General features: G+C 35.9%; 1 protein-coding gene and 1 non-coding gene across 2 annotated transcripts in view; one reads left to right on the forward strand and one right to left on the reverse strand.

Annotated features, from left to right (window-relative positions):
• The window catches only part of GUCY1A2 (guanylate cyclase 1 soluble subunit alpha 2), a 319,325-nt gene that overhangs the window by 49,754 nt on the left and 248,711 nt on the right, over window positions 1-20,860 (forward strand). The window lies entirely within an intron of this gene.
• Window positions 15,634-15,757, reverse strand: LOC112926008 (small Cajal body-specific RNA 7). The gene has a single exon (XR_003236237.2).

Here is a 20,860-nt window from a genome sequence, read left to right on the forward strand (position 1 = left end):
AGGTTCTGTGCTAGATGAGTAGTCATTCTTATTGCCTTGAGCTTAGATCTATAGTCAGTTTTAAGTGTTTTTGACAGCATTTCTTGGAGCTATTTAATTTAATTTCGTGAGTAAAGTATTATGAGTCACAATAAAAATGTTACTCAAATTTAGGCTCTTTATGTATGGTAAAAATTATTATCTCACTGTTAGTCTATTTTTAGAAAGCAAAAATATGAGTCTCTTTTGATTTGTTTTTCATGAGCCTGTCCAGTTAAAGATTCCCATAGGATTTATTTTCCATGTGGGGATCTAAGGAGGATTGTGGATTGTGAATGATTTTTTATAGGTGAGTTTAGAGTCCTCTTTGCCTATTTTTGTTACCTCTAATGATAGGTTGAGTGAGATGAGATCCATTTCAGATGTAGCATGATTGAGCCCCAAATTCCAATTTCTGGCCTATCCTACTTTTTTTTTTTTTTGTCTTGTATTTTGACCAGCTCTAGTCTTAACTTTGAAATAAGAAATGGTAATTTCCCTGTGTGGAGAGAGAAGATATAGAGCTGGAAATACTAGCTCTCTGTGATATAGATGAATTTTATTAGAGCCTTTGTAGGCAGCCTGTACCCTGTTGCCCACCAGTGTTACCATCCAGATCTGGTTGGGAGAGAAATGTTGGGGACTACAAAAGATTGGGCATCACTTCCCACATAAAAAATGGGAATCAGAAGAGCCATTGTGGTGAGTCCCCCACAGAAGCAATGAATCATGGATGGTGCATGGGTAGAGTGTTACTTGAAAGAAGGGAAAGTGTTAGTGACAGGTACAAAAAGAAACCAACAGAGTATTGATAGCAGTCAGCTGAAGAAAAGGCAGATGTGATATTCATAAGCAAGGGTGCTGAGGTAATTCCTGACTCCTACACATTGGCCAGGATTGAACATTGTCTAGAGCTAGATGAGGAAAAAAAGAAGAAAAGCCAACTCTGAAGGAATCTACTTTTATTTAACATTTACGAATTTATGCTTTTGCCTTTGCTAGGGAGATGTATTTTGCATCTTTTGATTTGAGTCCTACTTCCAGAAGTGATAATTTCTACTCCAGAGTCTAAAACAGTGGATTGCTCTAGTGATGGTACAGTAGAATCATCTGGAAACATTAACTAAAAAACAACAAAAACCAAAACCAAAAACACAACAAAGAAACCAGCGTGCAGACACTGTATACTCTGTAAATACCAGATACTCTGGTTCATCAGGTCTAGGATAGGGACCAGAATATGTTTCAAAGTAAGCTCCTCAGAGAGTTCTGGTGTGCTGGGTTCCTTGATACTTTAATTCCAAGGCTAACCCTGCTCTTGGGCAAGTGTACCTAGGGCATTTTGTTGAATTCGTAGGGAATTTGGTACCGAGTTACATCTTTGCTGGCTGAGTGTTCTAGAATCTGGGTTTCTCTTTCTGTCTTATTTCTGAGAGAGTTTGCTGCCTAGTACACCACTCAGTTCTTTTGACTTATTCTGCTTCTCTTTTGGGACTTTCAGTTCTGCTTCAGAATTCTAAAGAGAAGCTGGAGTCCTGCTTCCATTCTCTGCCATTTATCTTTCAGATAAAGTTTTAATGCCTCCTGCTAGATGCTCTCTGCTCTATCTAGTCAAGCTTGCTTTCTTTTTCCCCTTTCTTTATTCCTTTGCCAGATCTTTTTGATGCTGAGGACTGATCGTTTCCACTGCCCCATTTGTATATTATACATTTATGATACCATGTTTTTTTCTGATTGTTCTCCTGTCTCTGCCTCAGTGGACGTACGAGTGAAGGGTCAATTCTCCCTCTCTTCATCCTACATTAGCTTTGTGAAGATGTGTGGTAGGTTGTTCATCTAATGTCAGAAACTGTTGGTCACATGTAGATTTAGTAAAATGCCAGCTTTAGTAACCTTTTTCTCTCCTGTTATAGAACTAGAAATCCTATCACCAGAGGATAGAGTTGGCCTAGGGGGAGATAAAGTGGGCAGGAGGGTGAGTTTGCAGCTGCCATGGGAAAGAGAAGTTCACTCTTGTCTGCAAGCTTTCCTAGAGCAGAGTCATTTAAGGATCTTTACAAAGGAGGGACTAGGAGGGATTTCAGCCCCAGAACAAGCAGAGCAGTGACAAATGATCCTGATTTTTAGGAGTTACTGAACGGAATGACTGGAGGCCAGAAACATTTTGAGTGAAAATACCCCTGATTGCCATCAATTTCTGATTTTTCATTCCGTTGCTTCTCATTCTGTGTACTTCCTGCAACATCTGACACGTTTCCCTTCTATGTGCAAATCTGGTACTTCACACTGTTCTTCATTTATCTATTTGTTTTCATACCCTTTCTTTATTGTTCTGATTCTCGGTCCTACATATTAATAAAAAGGAACAATGCAAACCTTCCAAGCATTTAAAAATTGGCTTCTCTTAATTTGTCATTATTTTCTGCTTTCATGTCATATTTAAGCTTATTGTTTTAGATGGTCAATTAATCAGGAGACTCTAACTTGTTGCAAATCTATAAAACTTGCTTAAGGTTCTATACAGTCATGGGGATTTTAGCTGGGCTAAACCGTTTTGTTGTTTAACTACAGGAAAAGTTTACTAATCCAATGATGTGTATATATAATATTGTAGAGAATATTGGTCTGATCAGAGAGTTTGCAAGTATTTGTTCTATCAATGCAAATATTTAGGTACTGTTCTGGATGCTGGTGATTAGCAGGGAGGAAAACAAAGTGCAGAGACAGGCTACAAAAACCACACAAGAAAAAAAAAACACGCACACACAAGTAACAAAAACAGTAACTTCAAGGGCACCTGGGTGGCTCCGTCGGTTAAGCGTCTGCCTTGGGCTCAGGCCATGATCTCGTGGTCCTGGGATGGAACCCCACATCAGGCTCCCTGCTCAGCGGGGAGGCTGCCTCATTCTCTGCCCTTCCCTCTGCTTGTGCTCTCTCTCTCTCTCTCAAATAAACAAAATCTTAAAAAAAATTTTACTGTGGTTATATACAGGTGCTTCCTTGTTCTTAGGAAATACATACTGAAATATTTGGGGGGGAAGAGGGGCAAGATGTGTGCCATTTACTCTCGAATTGTGTGTGTGTGTGTGTGTGTGTGTGTGTGTGTGTGTGTGTGTCTGTGGAGGGGGAGAGAGAATGAGAATAGAAACAGATGGGGTAAATTGTGGACAAATCGGTGAATCTTTGTAAAAAATATGAGAGTTTTGGGGACTATTCTTTCAGCTTTCCTCTAAGTTTGAAATCATATCAAAATAGAATATTAACCAAAGCTACTGAATAAAATAATATTTAGGATGGATAGTCCAAAGGGACTTTCTATTTCTACTTGGTTGTAGTCCCAATTAAAAAAAATCCAAACCTAAGCTAAAACACATCAATGAGTTAAGAGCTTGTGGTCTACTTTCATACTTCACTGTGTTCTGGTTTTTCTAATATCAGCCATGAAAGCATCACATTTTATATGTATAATCAGTGTCCAGATTGGAGCCCATCTATGGAGTGTATTTTCTCAAGTTTTGTGGTCTTATTAACCCTATGTAGTGATAAGGACCTTGAAGATGAAATTAGAATAGTTATCTGAACATAACCCCATTCTGTTTATCTAATATTGCAGAAAATTGATACCAGAATGGGTGATTGATTTCTCTGTATTCCAGATCATTTTACTGTTTTCCAACATAGAAAAATATTCAAGAATGAGAGCATACATTTCCAAACAATGAAAATGATAAAACTGTTGACTACTTGTATTGCTTGTTATAGTTTCCTGATGCTCTAGTAAATGACACCTACACTAGGTCATACTCCTTTCTTCTTGTAATCCTTTTACTCTTATGACATTTCTGGACTTCCCAAATACTTTCACTGAATTCAAAAGCCTCATCAATCATTGACATAATCTCTTCTGTAGACTGTGATTTTTTGGATTGCTTCCCTGACATTTTAAATACCCAGGGTAAATTATTTTTCACAGTCTGTCATCAGTCATTAGATACTATTGCAGTGTGCTATACAAGTGTTTTCTATATTTAGCAGCAGTACCTTCTGCCTCTCCATGTAGGGTATGGACAGTTAACCAGTATTTTCACCTGAAGCAGAACATCACACTAAGTAGCTGTTGAGTGTTTTAAGTTGAGTGAATAGGAGTTTAAAGTGAACTATTTAGAAGGTGATGAAAAATCCTGTGACGATAACTATCTATGGTTTCAGTTACCACGGCCCATTTGCTTAAATTCATAGCAGGTCAGAGTATCCAGCACATGCTAGATACTCATTTTTTTTTCTTGTTGGACACATGGAATACTTTTTGAAAACCATAACCATTTTAAATACATATCTATTTAATTCTTTAAAACCTTAATTGTTGTTTAGAAATATACTCACATAAAGTATAGTGAATTATACTCAAGTCTGAAACTGGTTTAGGATCCTAAGCAAACATAGGAGGCGGATACATGTCATTTTGTGTCTTCTGTGGTCTTCTTAACTATCCCCTCCCACCCAACACTCACACATACATTTTCATGTGGTTGTGTCCCTCACAATCTTGATCCTTAGGGGACCAGGTTTTAATTAAAACTTGGGAGGCAGAAATCCAGGTAACAGTGGTACTCACAAACCAGTGTCCCTGCTTCCACTTGAGTGTGCTGGGCAAACAAGAGGGATCTGGGAGATAGAGTAACTCTTTTACTGCTTACCACGGAGGAGCTTCCCTGCTCTTGGCTTCCTTCTTGTCTTATTTATCCAAGTATTTGGATAATTCTGGTAAGGGAAACAGGGATTTTAGCAAGCTTTACTATAGTGTAGGTTCTGTAGACAGCAGAACTTAAGTTTATCAGCTCACTGTTTGTTTTAAGAGAAGATCTCCCACATTGTGAGATTTGCACTTAGAACGAGGTTACCATGGTCACAAAGCTTAAAAAAATCTGTTTGCCTTTTACGGCACCAGGCCAACCACTTCATTGTCAGTGGGATAGAAAAAACAAACTGTGTTGACCGTTGACATCCTTCTGGAAGCTAGAAAGGAAATAGCAGTGTTCTGGCAAGTCCTGGGAATGGGCCGAATAGAGAAAAACCAGTGTTGATGGTTTTTTTTCCCCTTTCAATTCTGACTTTTTCAACAGCACACTGAAGAAGTGCTTTGAAAAGAATGTGAATCTTTCGTTGATTATGGATTCAAGATCTTACAGCTCTGTAGTATCTTCTTCCTGTGAAGTACGGGATTTGGTTGACCTTTGGATAATGTATTTTTGTTTGCTTTCAAATAATAAGAAAGATTTCTCATATAACCTTTTGTTTTCTTTAGGAGTTAAGGAGTGATGGGAAAGTGATAAACATTTATGGGAAAAAGAGCTCTGAACTTAGATGTTTTTGTTTTATATCTCCTTTGGGTAAAATAGCTTATTAAGATATCTGTAAGAAGAAACGAAGCCTTTGGTGCTCTTTTTTTCCTTTTGCACCTCCTGTGTCGCATGGTTTTTCCACCCTGAGAAGTGGCGTGTTCTCTTCTTTGCCCTCCTCTGCTCTCCATTGGTGACACCAGGGGAGGGTACAAGTGATGGCACATGGGTTGGATGAGCAGGGCATGCTCACAAGGCACTGATGAGACCAACCTGATTTGAGAAATGAGTCTTGCTGGGACATTTTAAGAGACTAAAAGAGGACATGATTCTTACGCTATGTTTGCAGGATGTCCCAGTGTATCTCAGTAGATGTCCCATGGTCCACTTAACATCTTTGTTCATTTCCCTCAAATTTAAATGATTTAGATTTTCACTAGAATCTTCCAGTCTCTGGCACTCATTCCCATGAATTTGTGGTATGTGACCTATTGTGATAGTAATAAATGTGGCTTTCTGGATTTTTTTAGTTGATTGTATGCTTTTATTAGATCTTACTTTATTTTATTCCTCCTTAAAATTTCCTCTTTAGTTTTTTTACATAAAAGAGGATCTAACATGTACCTACACAGGCTATCACTGTTAGTACTACCGTCACTTTTGCTTTGTAATGGGAACAGTTTAAGAACTTAAAGCCAAAGGTTTATCAGTATGCAGTCCATGTTTTCTGCATTATCCACATTTCTATATTGATGAGCCCCCTTTAGATTTCAGTTAAAATTTAAAGAAATCTAAATATTCATTTATTCATCCATACATCTATTCAACAAATATTTATTGCCCACTGGGCACATTGTGTAGGTTCTGATTTCCTCAGCCAAGTATAGTAGAACGCTCCATAAGTTAATTGTAGACCATTCTGTTCTCTTTTTCTCTGGGCTTCTGAAGCATCCTATTCCGAGTCTTGGGTCAAGATACTATAATATAGAAAATAGTCTGCCCTAATTCCTTACTATTAGACTTAGTAAGGCTTTATAGATTTTAATATTGGATACCTATCAAAGACTGGAACCTCCAGGTATTCTTAGTTATGGCCCACACTTGAGATTTTTTTAAAGAAATAATTCAAAACAAGAAGAAGAAACATTAAATAATGGCTTGATGGTGTTTATTGAATGCTCTTCATAATGGCAAGATATTGGCAACAATCCACAGTCTAACTATGAGGAAATGGTCAATTAAAATATGATAAATCTGCTTCCAAGAACATTAAGCAGCTGTTGCAATGAGAACGATGTGGCAAGATTATGCTATAGCAGGGGCGAATGTTTATGATGTTGTCATAGCTCTGGTTTCCCAGGAAACAGACTCTGCTGAAGATTTGTTCTCCGGATCCCTTAGGATCAATGACCCAACCAGGCAAACTTCATTCGATTTTGAGTCCTGAGAATAATGCATTGTGGCTCACGGCTCCACCCTCCAGTCATCCTTCTTTCCGAAAGTTAGGGAACACATGTTTGCACCTTCTGAGTCTCACCAGATCACTTCCTTGTGAGGATGTGAAGAAAATAGAGTGGGTGATGGGGCACAAATGCAGTCACAGCAGAGGTCTCCACTCATCTTTTCAGAATCACCCTCCAGGAGACAAGGAGGCCTTATCTTTGTATTCCATCTCACTTTCAACACTAACCATCTTTGGATGCACGCTGCCTTGGGGAGGGGACAGGACATTGGGCTGGGCAGCTTTTTTCAGCTGAAAGCAATTTCTAGAGCAAGACTCAGATGAGAGCTGACAGCTGCAATTACCCTCAGTATCTGCTAGAGAGAAAATATTACATGAAAAGAAAAAAGCCAAAAGCAAAGTGTTTTGTGTACATTATGAGTCCAACTGTGTGATGTACGTATGGGTAAATACAAAAACTGGAAGGGGACACAGAAAAAAATGAACATAGCTGTGTTACAAGATTGAAAGAAGTCATAAGAACATAACCCTTTCACCAAATAAATGATGAATCCAAATAGATTGTAGGTTTGCTTACAATAACAGAAGAACTCAGGTGTCTATTGTCTCCTCCTCTCTTTATTTAAGAAGATTATCATTTTTGTAAATTCTTGCATGCATCAGATCTTCCCTTGTGTCCTATTTGTGGACCATGCTCAGGTGTGGTATGTCAGATTCATGTCAAGATGGTAACACATATGAACAGTTGCTCTGCTTGGGGGGCTCCCTTCATCCATTCCCAGGATGGCCTTATCTGTGATGCAGAAGAGGGGGTGGTTATGCATTCAATCTTTACATGTGCCGCATCCATACTCCCCCCGCCCCCTCCAGCCCTAAATTGCTTCCCTAGCCAGCCTAACATCTTATGTATGCATGATCAAAAGAGAAGTGAGTATGAAAAATGTGGTTGGAGCAGGGAAAATAAATCAAATACAATATTGAAAGGCAGTTTGAAGTGTACAAGCTAGTGAGGAGGAATAAACACAGACATCTATTTCCGGAAGTTAGAGCATGTGCACACACAAGACCACAACCCTGGCTTAAAGGCATCTCACATTAGCTCCTTTTATCTGAAATAGACCTCTTCTATCTCTGCTACTCTCTTGTTTCCTTCCACATCATAACTTGCAATGTCCTTCCAAATCATACCTACTCTGTCTTCTTTTTTTTTTTTTTTACTCTATCTTCTTTCTAATGTACTCTTTCCTTTCATATCTATTTAAAATAGTTCTTTTGAGCTGCCTTTAATGCATTTTGAATTAGTTCTTTGAAAACAATATGGGAAGATAAAGGAGAATATATGAGCTATTTTCAGGTGCTTTAAGAGATTTCTGTCGGGGAGAGTAGAGGCTATAATAGAGCCAGTGGACTAAAGTTATAGGAAGGAATTGATTTTGCCTCAGTGGCAGAAGGAAGGAACTTTATGATTACTAGAGATGTTATTGGGAGAGCAAGCTTCAGGAGCTCCTTGTCATAGGTGTGGTGAAGTAGAGGGTGACTGTTTATGAGGACCATTGCATTTTGATGGAGGTTAGACTGGGTAACCAGTGCAACCCAGTGCACTTAGTGACCTTGTGTGTTGATCTTATGTGAAACAGTCTAGCTAGAAATTCTCTTTTAAATAAGCACATTCATAATCCCATGCTATCCTCCTCCAGAAATATAAAACCATTAGGATTACTTCTTTGTGAATGCAGTAAAGTCTGTCATATGTTACTATAAAAGCCACATTGTGGATGTATGATGCACTAATTTCTATCACACTTAAAATCTGATGCTATTTGGCTAAGGAAACACATATTTTTGCCTTTGGCTATTTATTACCTAATTTGTTTGGAAAGTTGTAAAAATTTTCAGATTCCTATAATTTTATTTCTTTACTACAGCATGGCTCTCATTCCAAAAACTAATCCTTTCTGTACAAATTGAACAGAAGCATAGCTCCCAAGACTGGGTTGAAGCAGTTTAGGAGGGTGAATCACAATTTAGCAATTGTAGAAAGCGTAATAATTAAAGAGGTATTAGCAGTGATTAACAGCTCTGAGTAAGCCCTCTGAGGATCTATCCTGGTGGAAATTGTGCTTTCCTGCTGCCACTACAGTGAACTCCAATTTGGACAGGGCCAGGCATCATCTACAAAAGCCAGAGTCCATGCATTTGCACTGTAATTCTCTCTCCTACCTTCTTAGCCATCAGGTGAAAGATGAGTATAAGTACAGTTATGAGAAATGATGAGCATGTCTCTGTAGGGAGATTCCAAAGCCTGTGAGCCACTGCCAAGTCTTTGCAATGTGGCAGATTGCCTTTCAGAAGCGGGGACCCAGTGTGGGTATGGGGCTGAGGCAGGTGCACGTCCAGCTCCTCTTCATAATTAGCTTATGCATGTGTGTTCTCTGAATCTGTACTACAACACTGCTCGGCTTTTGGCTTGGTGTCTTCCATAGCCACATGCCAGGGTGCTTGGGAAGGAAGACTGGAAAATGTGATGAGCACTTTGTTACCAGACAGGTGGCCAGTTTCTGACAGCAAGCAGAGCACAGAGCTCTGATAAGGTTGCTTGATAGCACATGTGCTCCCCTGAGTCTGTCCATTCCTTAGCTCTCACCTGTGGCTATTTGTTGGCAAAGGAACAGAAATTCATAAAATAAGCATTTATACTGATTAAATTTTTCATTTATTGTAACTTTGACATGCTGTTGGCAAGTATTGAAGAGTGTGAGAAACAGCAGTGGAAAACTTATACATGTACAGCATAGTGGAGTATATTTACCATATATATTTTATAACATTCACCAAATATTTTATACATATGGGTAGTTTCAGCTGTATTTATTTGTTCATTTATCATTTATTCTTTTATCTATTAATTTAAAAAATCCAGTAGAGGGAAGCCTGTGTGCGAGTGATTAGAGTTCCAATAGTGGTCTTTACTTCTCTAAAACTCTATATGAATTTCTCTTCCAGGAACTTTGCAGGAACTTTGGTTTATTGATGGCTATGTGTTTGATTTCTTGATTAGTTAATCTTTAATGTAGCTAAATAAAGGCAAGACACACGTCTATTCTGGTCTCTATAGTACTCTCTATACTCAGCACTGAGACTGAACTGACCAGGTATTCTCTCTCTCTCTCTCTCTCTCTCTTATATAAAGGAATGAATAAATGTTGAAAAGGACACAACTTTTTGTCTTCAGAGGAGTCAAGGCAGGCTGAGGGATGGACAAACCAGCAAGTGTTATGTGATAAATGCTAGGAGGTAATCACAATGTGCTTGAGAAGCCTAAAAAGCAAAGGCTGCTATCTCAGTATGAGTATCAAGGAAAGCATTCTGGAGGAATTTAGGTGTGAGGATCTGCAAGACGAGTCTAAGAAGACAACTAACTAAGTGGGTTAGGAGAACAGAATTCCATTAAAGAAACAGAACAAAATATAAAGCTAGCACATACAGTAGCCTGTAAGTGAGGGAGAGACTGTTGGTCATATTCAGGAAATTCCAAGTGGTTCCCGATGGCTTGCGCAGGGATGTGAAGTGGGCAAATTGGGGATGATCAGGAAGAAGCCCAAAGTAATGGCTGGATGAAGCTTTGTTGAGCTTGTGTTTAATTCTAAAGGTCGTGGATAATCCTGGGAGGGCTTTACACAGAGAAACGAAATATTATAAAATTTATGATTTTGAAGAGTGTATAGAGAATGGATTACAGAGAGATTAGAAAGCAGAAAAGTGAGTTAGGAGGCTGTGGGAATAATTCCAGACTGTGGATCATGGTTGCCTGAACAGAGTGACAGGACAGACAGACGGGCAGACTGGCAGGGGAGGTGTGTCATGCACACACGCACATACACACTTACATTTTTACTAAAATAAAATTGTACTCTATACATTATTCTGACATTTTAAATTTAGCTTTGTATCTTAAAAACTCAAATTTGTCTTTGCCTTTTTCTGTGTTACTTTGCCACTTTTAATTAAGGAATACATGTACTTTCCTAGATTTTTTTCTACAATATTTATTGTTTGGTCTTTTACATTTTAAGCTTCTAATTGATATAAAATTTGATTTTGTTTGTGATGTGAGATGGGATTTAATTTTGTTTTCCACATGGCTAGTGCCATTTATTAGGTAAACCATTCTTTCTCCATTGAATTAAAATGCTATTTTGTGCTACATTAAAACTTCCCGTATACACAGATTTACTTCTGAATTCTCTATTTTGACTCTCTTCATTTGTTCCTGTGTAAATAACAAATGTAGTTGTAGTCCATTTCATTTATTCTAGTATTTGGTTCTTCCGAATAGTCTTCCTATTCAAGCATTTTGGGGTATTCTATGCATTTGTTCTTATATATGAGTCTTTAAATGATTGTACTGGCAAGAAGCCTTGAGATTATAGCAGGAGATGCATTAAATTTATGCATTAATTTTGGAAGAATTGATAGTTTTATAATAGAAGATCTTCATATTCTAAAATATGGAACATTTTTCCATTTGTTAGGTTTTGCTGTTATGATTTTATAATTTTCTTAATATAAGTTCTACACCCTTCTCATTAAATATATGACTTTGCAGTTTTTATTTCTACTTTGAATATTTTCCTGTTTTACTTCTAGATTCTTACTGTTAATACAGAGAAAAGCTATTAATTCTGTATTTTGTATTCAGCTACTTTACCAGTTTTTAAATTCTAGTCGTTTTTCTGGGAAACGAACTACGGGTGGTGGAAGGGCGGGGGGTGGGGGTGAATGGGTGACGGGCACTGAGGCGGGCACTTGACGGGATGAGCACTGGGTGTTATTCTGTATGTTGGCAAATTGAACACCAATAAAAAATAAATTTATTATTAAAAAATAAATAAATAAATTCTAGTCGTTTTAAATATGTGTTATACATGTTTTGACATGAAAAAACAAGCAGGAAGATGATCCAAATTAGAAGACTTTATAGATTTTCTAAATGTACAATCTTCTTAATTATCAAAAAGAGAATTTTACTCTTCTTTCCAGTATGTACACAATTATTTTATTTGCATATCTCCTAGCATTTGCTGAAAACTCCAACATAACATTGAATAACAATGGGGATGGCAAACACACTGATCTCATTTGTGATTTTAGTTGAAACATTTTTAAGTGTTTTATTCTTTAAAAGAAGCTTTGCTTCTGGTTTTTGGAAAGCAGCATTCTATTTGAGAAGTTTCTTTATATCCCTATTTTACTCAAAATTTTTATCAAGATTGTTAAATTTTAGACTTCAGAAAGTACTAATAAAATCATTTTCTCAATTTTATGAATGTGATAATTTTTCCTGATAGCTTTTCTGATATTGAACTACTTTTTTTTTTCTTTCTTTCTTTCTTTCTTTCTTTCTTTCTTTCTTTCTTTCTTTCTTTCTTTCAAGGTTTTTAAGTACTCTCTACACCCAATGTGGGGCTCGAACCCACAACCCCAAGATTGAGAGTTGTATGTTCCTCCGACTGAGCCAGCCAGGTCCACCATACCTTTCATTTCTGATATAAACACTATTTGGTCAGAAAGTATTATAATTTATTGATTCTATTTGCTACTGTTTCAGCAAATATTCATAAGAGAAATTGGTTTTAGCATACTTCATAAAGTTTTGGCATTAAAGTTATATGGTCTTAATAAAGGTAATTGAGTAGTTTTAATTTTTTTCTGTGGACTGGAAATATTTAAATAACTTTCAAATTATTTATTTTAAAGACCAGACAGAACTCAGATTGCCCGTTTCTTGGTGAATTTTGGTCATTTATATTTTGCCAGAGAATTACCTGTTTAACATTACATTTATATATTTGATGGCAGAACGTTGCAGTTTTTCAATTCCTCCATCTCTTCTTTTTTATTTAAGATTTTATTTATTTGAGAGAGAGAGAGAGAGAGAGAGAGAGAGAGAGAGAGAGAGACAGCATGAGCCAGAGGGAGCGGCAGAGGTAGAGGGAGAAACAGACTCCACACTGAGCAAGAAGCCCAATGCGGGTCTTGATCTCTGGACCCTGGGATCATGACCCCAGCAGAAGGCAGACACTGAACTAACTGAGCCACCCACGCGCCCCCTCTGTTTCTTCTTAATATGTACCTATGTCATCTTTCTCATTCCTAATTTAGTATATTTTTCTATTAATTTCAGCTTTTACCTACTTTTTAAAAAAAGCTCAACATCATTTTCTGAATTTAGAAGCTTTTTATTTGCTTTTTGCTGAAAATATTTTTGGCATATACATATATTCTTGAGCACAGTTTTTGCTGTACCTCAGGATTTGCATGAAGTAGTCTTTTCATTGATTTCTAGAAATTATAATTCCAATTTTTATTTTTTCTTTCTTCAATTTTATTCTTTCTTTCTTCAATTCAAGAGAATGTATTGCTTAACTATTAAGTAGATATGATTTTTTGTCATCTTTTTCTTATTTGTAAATATTTATTATTTTTGTTACTATTAGAAAATGTGATCTGCAGAATCTTTACTTAAAAATATATTTTGGGAATTTTCTGACCAAGTATTTGAGGAGTTTTTATAATTCTTCACATGCATAAAAACACATATATGCAAATACATAGATATATACATCTGTGTACATGTATATATGGATTTGAATTTTACCTGTTATTAAATTTTATTTTAATTTCATTTTTCCTGTGACTTGACTTTTTGATTAGTATTTGCTTTTTATTGTTGATATGTATTCAGTTAACCAATGCCTTTGCTTTTTAAATCTTTGATCTTTATGGTTCTGAAAAAGGCACATTCAAGTTTTCCAGTATAATTTTATTTTTATTAAATTTATTTATTGTTATGTTGTAAATATTTTTATTTAATTTCTCTATGATACTGCTTTTTTGTCTATTAGATCCATATGATCCTGAGAGATATGAGATGCTTTACCAAAATATAATTCACATATCTTACAACTCATCCATTTAAAGTGTATGTTTCAGGGTTTTTAGTATATTCATAAAGTTGTACAACCATCACTAACTCAATTTTAGAATATTGTTATTGCTCCAATAAAAAAAACATGAATACATTAGCAATTAATTCCTAATTGTTTTTGCTTTGTATATTTAGCTACAATGTTGGTTGGTTTGTTCAGGTTTGTGTCTCTGAGGTTTTTTTTGTAAATTGTGATTTTCTTACGTAATGTCTTTATCCTGATTCACATTTTTCGCTTTAATTCTACCTTGTTTGATAGTAATATTGCTTATTTTTCTTGTAGTTTCTTGGAATCCTTTGTCTACTGTCCCTTATTTATTTATTTATTATTTATTTATTTATTTATTTATTTATTTATTTATTTATTTATAAAAGATTTTATTTATTCATGAGAGACACACAGAGAGGGGCAGGGACATAGGCAGAAGGAGAAGCAGGCTCCCTGCAGGGAGCCCGATATGGGACTCAATTCCAGTACCCCAGGATCACAACCTGAGCTAAACGTAGGCACTCATCCACTGAGCCACTCAGGCATCCCCCCACCTTTTATTTTTAAAATCCCCTCTTATAAGTGCCACTCTTGTGGAAGAAATGAGAGTTCCTGCCACTGGATTGGTGGATTGGTTTACATTTGCAGAAATACGTAATTTACTTGATTTTCTTTCTTCTATCTTGATTTCTGATTATTTATTTTGCATCTTCTTTCCTTACTTTTTTTATATTGATAATGTTGAATCAATATATGTATATATATTTTTACCTTCATAATTTGAAAGTCCTACTCTGCTTTCCCATTATTGGTTATCTTCCTTTTGCTGTTATTCAAATTAGACCTGCATGTTTTCTCATTATTTGAAAACAAATTATTACTTATTTTCTTCCTAAGATTATATTTTGTCTCTACTCACCCAAATTCCATTGAATTGTGAAGAGACTTTTAGAATGCTGATACTTCCTTCTTTTCTACCACCTCCCCTATTTCCTTCCACCCTCCCATCTCTTGGGTTTTATGAAGATCGTTTAATTCCAGATTATGCATAAAATGTACCTTACAAGAGTCAATAATTTTTCCCTCTGTTTCATTAGTTTTTATTTAACATTTATTTTATAAATTTACAGATAATCTGTCATTATCTGTTATACGTGTGTGTGTATGTGTGTGTGTGTGTGTTTATATCAATTCTTACTGGAATTTGTGCGTATCCATCTGTAGATTCAGGATTTTCTACAGTTCAGGGAGAAGTTATCTCTATTTTTGGTTTAGTTACATTTCTTCCTACATTGGTTTCTTTTTCTCATTCTAGATCACCCTGCTTTTAGATTGTTGTACTTTTCAGGAGTTGTCCTACTAAACCTGTTTATAGTCAACAGAGGGATCACAGACATATACAATATGGAACTGGAGAATATTATGCTGAGTGAAGTAAGTCAATCAGAGAAGGACAATCATCATATGGTTTCACTCATATGCAGAATGTAAGAAATAGTGAAAGGGACTATAAAGTAAAGGAAGGGAACTGAGTGAGGAAAAATTAGAAGAGGAAACAAACCATGAGAGACTCCTAACTCTGGGATACAAAGGATTGTGGAAGGGGAAGTGGGTGGGGGGATGGGGTGACTGGTTGATGGGCACTGAGGAGGGTACTTGATGGGATGAGCACTGGGTGTTATGCTATATGTTGGTAAATTGAATTTAAATAAAATTTTAAAAAGACATATATAATATTTCCTTATATTAAATATCCCCTTATAAAATCTGCTATTTTATAAGAGAGTCACAGAAATAGGCTTCACTAGTTGAAAGGGAAGTGTAACAACTGATAATATTGGAGTGTAATTTTATGATGCTGTACTTTTTAAAGAAACTTAGATTAATTACATAACTTACATATTAAAAATTTCCAATCATATAACATTCAACACCCAATTATGTCTATTTCATCATTTCCATATGATGTTCTACTTTTTAGATATAGTTTCTGGGTGAAAAACAGATTTTTTCCTGAAAAAACATTTTTGTTCCTGAAGCACTTTATAGGCTTCTGATAATGCCTATTCCTTTGGGTATTCAAGATTGATGTTAAATCTGTAAATCTATTAGATGGTCCCCTATTGTTATTCTTAGGAAATTCTTTTTGCTAATACTAAAACTCTATTTTTTAAAAATCTGAATATATGTCCTGTTTTCTTTAAGCATATCATAAAATTTAAAACTATTAACTAATTTTAGTTCACCTATACTTAAAAATAAATACATGACATAAGTTGTGTTCTTTTTGGAGAGAGATGCCACAAATTCAGTAAAGGGAGAATTATATGCCTCCAAAATAATAGAAAGGCATTGTTTAACTCTTCATAGATTAAGATAAAAATTGATAGGGATCATTCTTTTCATTATTTTCCCAGTACTTTTACTTACTTAACTGTAGAATACTCTGAGACTACAAAGGTTTTATATCACTCCAACAGAGATTCAAATGAAACTGTATTAATAGATCAGACTGAAAACAATTTTCTTTAAAATTAGAATTCGAGCAGTGGAATTTCTTGAGGGCCTTTCTCCTCTGTTTATTATTTGGACATATAATATTTATTGTTAAATCTCTTCTGGGAGGCCGAGACCAACTTTAGTAATTTCTTTGTAGATTGGCATGACACTAGAATAATAGTTTTATAGAAGTGTCATCAAACTAGCTGATAAAAACCTTAGGGTCTCGCTAGATAAAAGATAAAGAATTGTTTGTGGACAAATATCGTATGCTATCTCTTATATGTGCAATCTAAAAATGCCAAGCTCAGAGAATGGTGGTCCCAGGGATTGGGGGATAGAGGAATTGGGGAGATGTTAGTCAAAGGGTACAAACTTCCAGTGAGAAGATGAATAAGTTCTTGGGATCTGTTGCACAACTTTGTGATTTTTGTTAACAACAATGTATTATATACTTGAATGTGGTTAATAGAGTAGATCTTAAGTGTTCTCACTACAAAAAAGTGGGATATATAAATAGTGCTATATGTAAGTATATCCAAAGGACACTGTACACCTTAAAGTTATACCATTTTGTGTCAGTTATAGCTGAGTAAAGCTGAAAAAAATTGTTTCTCTAAAGAGATAATTATCTCCTTAAAATGTTGAATTCTCTTTACAGTTTGGACTCGAGGTATAGTTGTTCTTGAGTTACATTAGCTAGATATTAGGTTGATGAAGCTTAAATAATTAAAAAATAATTATGGGATGTCTATAGCTCATATAAGTGTGTAGTAGGCAGGTATTCAGCTCCTCAACTGACCTTTAGGCCACGAAGGATATACCTGTTGCTTTGGCGTTTTTCCTTTTAGTGAAGACCAATGCCCTATTGGGTGATAAGGACAGTCTCTGGACCTAAAAACCCACTAATTTTTCTCTTGTATTGATAGGTATTCCTCTAGTCAATGTGTATTTTTTGGTGCCATCTCTCTGTATTTACTTGGTTCTCATGAAGGCAATCTTTCCTTTTCCAAGTCTAGAGGTCAGATTTATTACACTTGTATAAAGTAAGTAATTTTAGCATCCCAATAATAATATTAATTCAGCTGAGAACTATTTCTTTACCTGCCACAAACCCCTTAACCTCTTATACCCAGTATTCTACCCACTGAAATTGCTGCAAAGATCCCCAAAGTTCTGACTGATCCAATTTACAGTTTTTCTGTCCTGACATTACTTGACTTTGCTATAGCATTTGATAACTATTGACTTCTCCTCCTAGCTCCTTTCTGTTGGCTTTAGTGATACATTAATTCATTCAATATCCAGCTAATATTTACTGAGTACCTACTAAATATCAGGTTAAATGTTAGGCATTGATCACATAGCATTGAGCAAGACATGCATTCCCCACCGCCCCAGATGTTTTACTTCTTTTGATACTATGCTTATTTCACAAGATGTAGTATTAGACAGACTTCACCTTGAGACCTAACCTTGCTCCTTATGGTTGTGTGAACTTGGACAAATTTCTTAACATTTTTCACTTGTAAAATGAGAACAATTAAAAATACCTACCTGATGTGAATTTTTAAAGTGTAAGGTGATCTATGAAAATATTTGGCACGTTGCTTAACACTCTTCTCACTGGGACTTCTCTAATTCAGCCAATATAATCTTTTAAAGACATTGCAGCATCTCTCTGGCTGGTGTCTTTGACTCTGGTCTTGGCACCCTTAAGTCCAGCCTCTACATTGCCCAAGTTAACAGCTGATACTCTCACTCCTGTTGCCCGGATGTTATCCATTCTCTTTGCCCTCCCTTGACCATGCCAGACTCTTCTGCTTCCTTGGTTCATCTGTTTTCCATTACTGTCCATCCATTAGTGTGATTATTCCTTCCTTGTTAGGCTTTTGAACACTCACTTTTTCTTTAAGTCTCTCTTCAGACATTATCTCCCTGAGGAGAGAGTCAGACAGTCTTTTCTCTATACCTTCATAGATATTCCTGTGTGCCTCTGTTACAGTCTAATCACATTGTGATAAAATTATCTGTGGAGTCTCATATCAGAAAAGAATGTGTCTGGTTATCTAGGTATCCTTAAACATGGTACAACTATGGCTTTAAAAGCTTGATTATATTATCAAACAGATACTTAGATGAAAGCTTAGTTTCTTTTTTTAAGATTTATTTATTCATGAGACACAGAGAGAAAGAGTGAGAGAGAGGAGAGAGAGCAGAGAGAGAGAGAGGGAGAAGCAGGCTCCCTGCAGAGAGCCCAATGTGGGATTTGATCCCAGATCCTGGGATAAGGCCCTGAGCTGAAGGCAGACGCTCTACCACTGAGCCACCCAGGAGTCCCAAAAGCTTGGTTTCTACAAATGAATTCTTAGTATCTATGTGCCAGGCATGATGCTAGAGATGGGTATGCAGACATAAGTGGGATAATGTCCTTAAGACACATTGTTCTTAAGACATAGTGTGAAGTAGGAAGAGCAGATGAGGGACAGAAGATTCATATCATCAATGAATAGATTATTATATTTTCAGTTAAAGGATGTCACATTTAGGCTATTCATTTCTCTAAAGAGGTGAATTAACAGTAATTTAAAATTCTAACTTACTTGTTAATGAAAGCAGATTTATTATAAGTTTTGCCTTTAGAAGAATGTATTCTTCTAGACCCAAATGTCAAGCTGTCATAGTGTCTTCTATTATGAGAAGATGAGCATTGTCTATATGTTTCAAGTGATTTACTGTTAGTAGGGTGTTGCATCAGTCGTAGGTAGAGCCTTCACCAGTTGTCTGTGCTGAACTACTTTCTCTGTGCTTCCTAAATTTTGATATAAGATTTAAAATGTGTCTTGGCTATTGATTATAGCATATTTGCAAAAGTTACAGTGATCTTTTCCTAGTTCTTACATGTTTCCAACTCAAATAATTTTTTTCTTCTTTCATGATCTTGTACAGTTTAATAATTATGTGAACAAAAATCTTTATTAATCAAGTATTGTGATTTTATATAATTACTATATATAGTATTTGAGTATAATATTCAAAATATTTTAGCTTTACTTTATTGATACAAGTCAGTATAGCATCCTGAGAGGCCTCAATGTCATCATGAGAATTAACAACCTTGTATCTTAAAGAACAGAAGTGCTTTGTAAGACAGCATGGATTTCTAGCTGATGGTATGCTGTACTGACAGACTAGTTTTTATTTTGTGCCCCTGGTGAATTTGATTGTTATTTTCTGGATGATTTTGGGGGATTCTGTGGAAACAGAATATAAACTTGCTGTATTATGCTTATGTCTATGTTCTTTATTTAATAACTCCAAGGGCATTTTCAATGTTATGGGGAAAAAAGCAAGTTAGAAGAAATTATCTTTTTCTTTTCTGTGCATAAAGACCCTGAGTCCTTTTAAGATAGAACTCTTTAAAGGATAGAAGCTATTCATAAGACATTTTAGTGGCATATGAAGTTCTGTAGTCCATCAAGTATAGTCAGCTTATAGGAATTTTTACTTATTTTGAATTTAGTTTTAGTTAGACTTTTGTAGTTTAAAAACTTAATAGAAATCAAGGGATTTCTATTGAACATTGTCTTTGAAGGGTTAGACATTGAATTTGTATTAGGACCTTTTAGTTATGCAGTATGGTGATACAGGGATATGGCATAGGAAGACACCTTAGTGAAGGAATTTTCAGACAGTAATCAAACTAAGAAAGCATGGTTTTTAGAAGCCAAGAGAGAAGGGAGATTGAGGAGAATGAGATGATCAGTAGAGTCAAATTAAAAGAAAAACAACAGGGGTGCCTGGGTGGCTCAGTGGTTGAGTGTCTGCCTTTGGCACAGGGTGTGATACCAGAGTTCTGGGATCGAGTCCCGCATTGGGCTCCTTGTGTGGAGCCTGTTTCTCCCTCTGCCTATGTCTCTACCCCTCTCTTTCTCTCTCTCTCTGTCTCTCATGAATAAATAAATAAATAAAATCTTTAAAAAAACTTCATAAAAAATTAAAGAAAAACAACAAACACGGTTAACTATGGTAGGGATCAAGCAATATGTATTGGCTTACTCCTTTGTAAAAGCAATTTCAATGGAGTAGTTGGAACAGGGACCAAACTGCAGTTAGTGTCATCCACTTTGCTTTTTTTTCTTCCATGCTGGAGAACTGGACAGATAAATGCTATTACTATCAGTTTGGGCTGGCATTATTGTTAGTGAAAGCAGTATATGCTGAAGGGCAGTCTTGTACCATGACTGTGTAAGATGCGCCATCATGTTTTTATCTTGGTACGGGATTTTTCTCAGCTTGATTTGAATGTCAGATCTATGAAACTAAAATTACTATGAAATTTTTCTTAATAAAAGGACTCTTTTTTGCTTAGATTTTCTACTGCTTTTCATTTCACATTGATGTTAAGAACTTTTTTGTCAAACTGACTTCTTCATTTGGCTATCACAATGTTTATACTCTATAGTACTCTCACAAAAAATATTTGATGTGTTTTGGCTGTATTTTTCAATAGTGTTGTTGACATTTCATCCCTCATTCATGCATGGGGATAACCCTCCGGTTCT

The sequence above is a fragment of the Vulpes vulpes genome, chromosome 12 (genome assembly GCF_048418805.1).
Source record: "Vulpes vulpes isolate BD-2025 chromosome 12, VulVul3, whole genome shotgun sequence".
In the NCBI taxonomy this organism is placed as follows: domain Eukaryota; kingdom Metazoa; phylum Chordata; class Mammalia; order Carnivora; family Canidae; genus Vulpes; species Vulpes vulpes.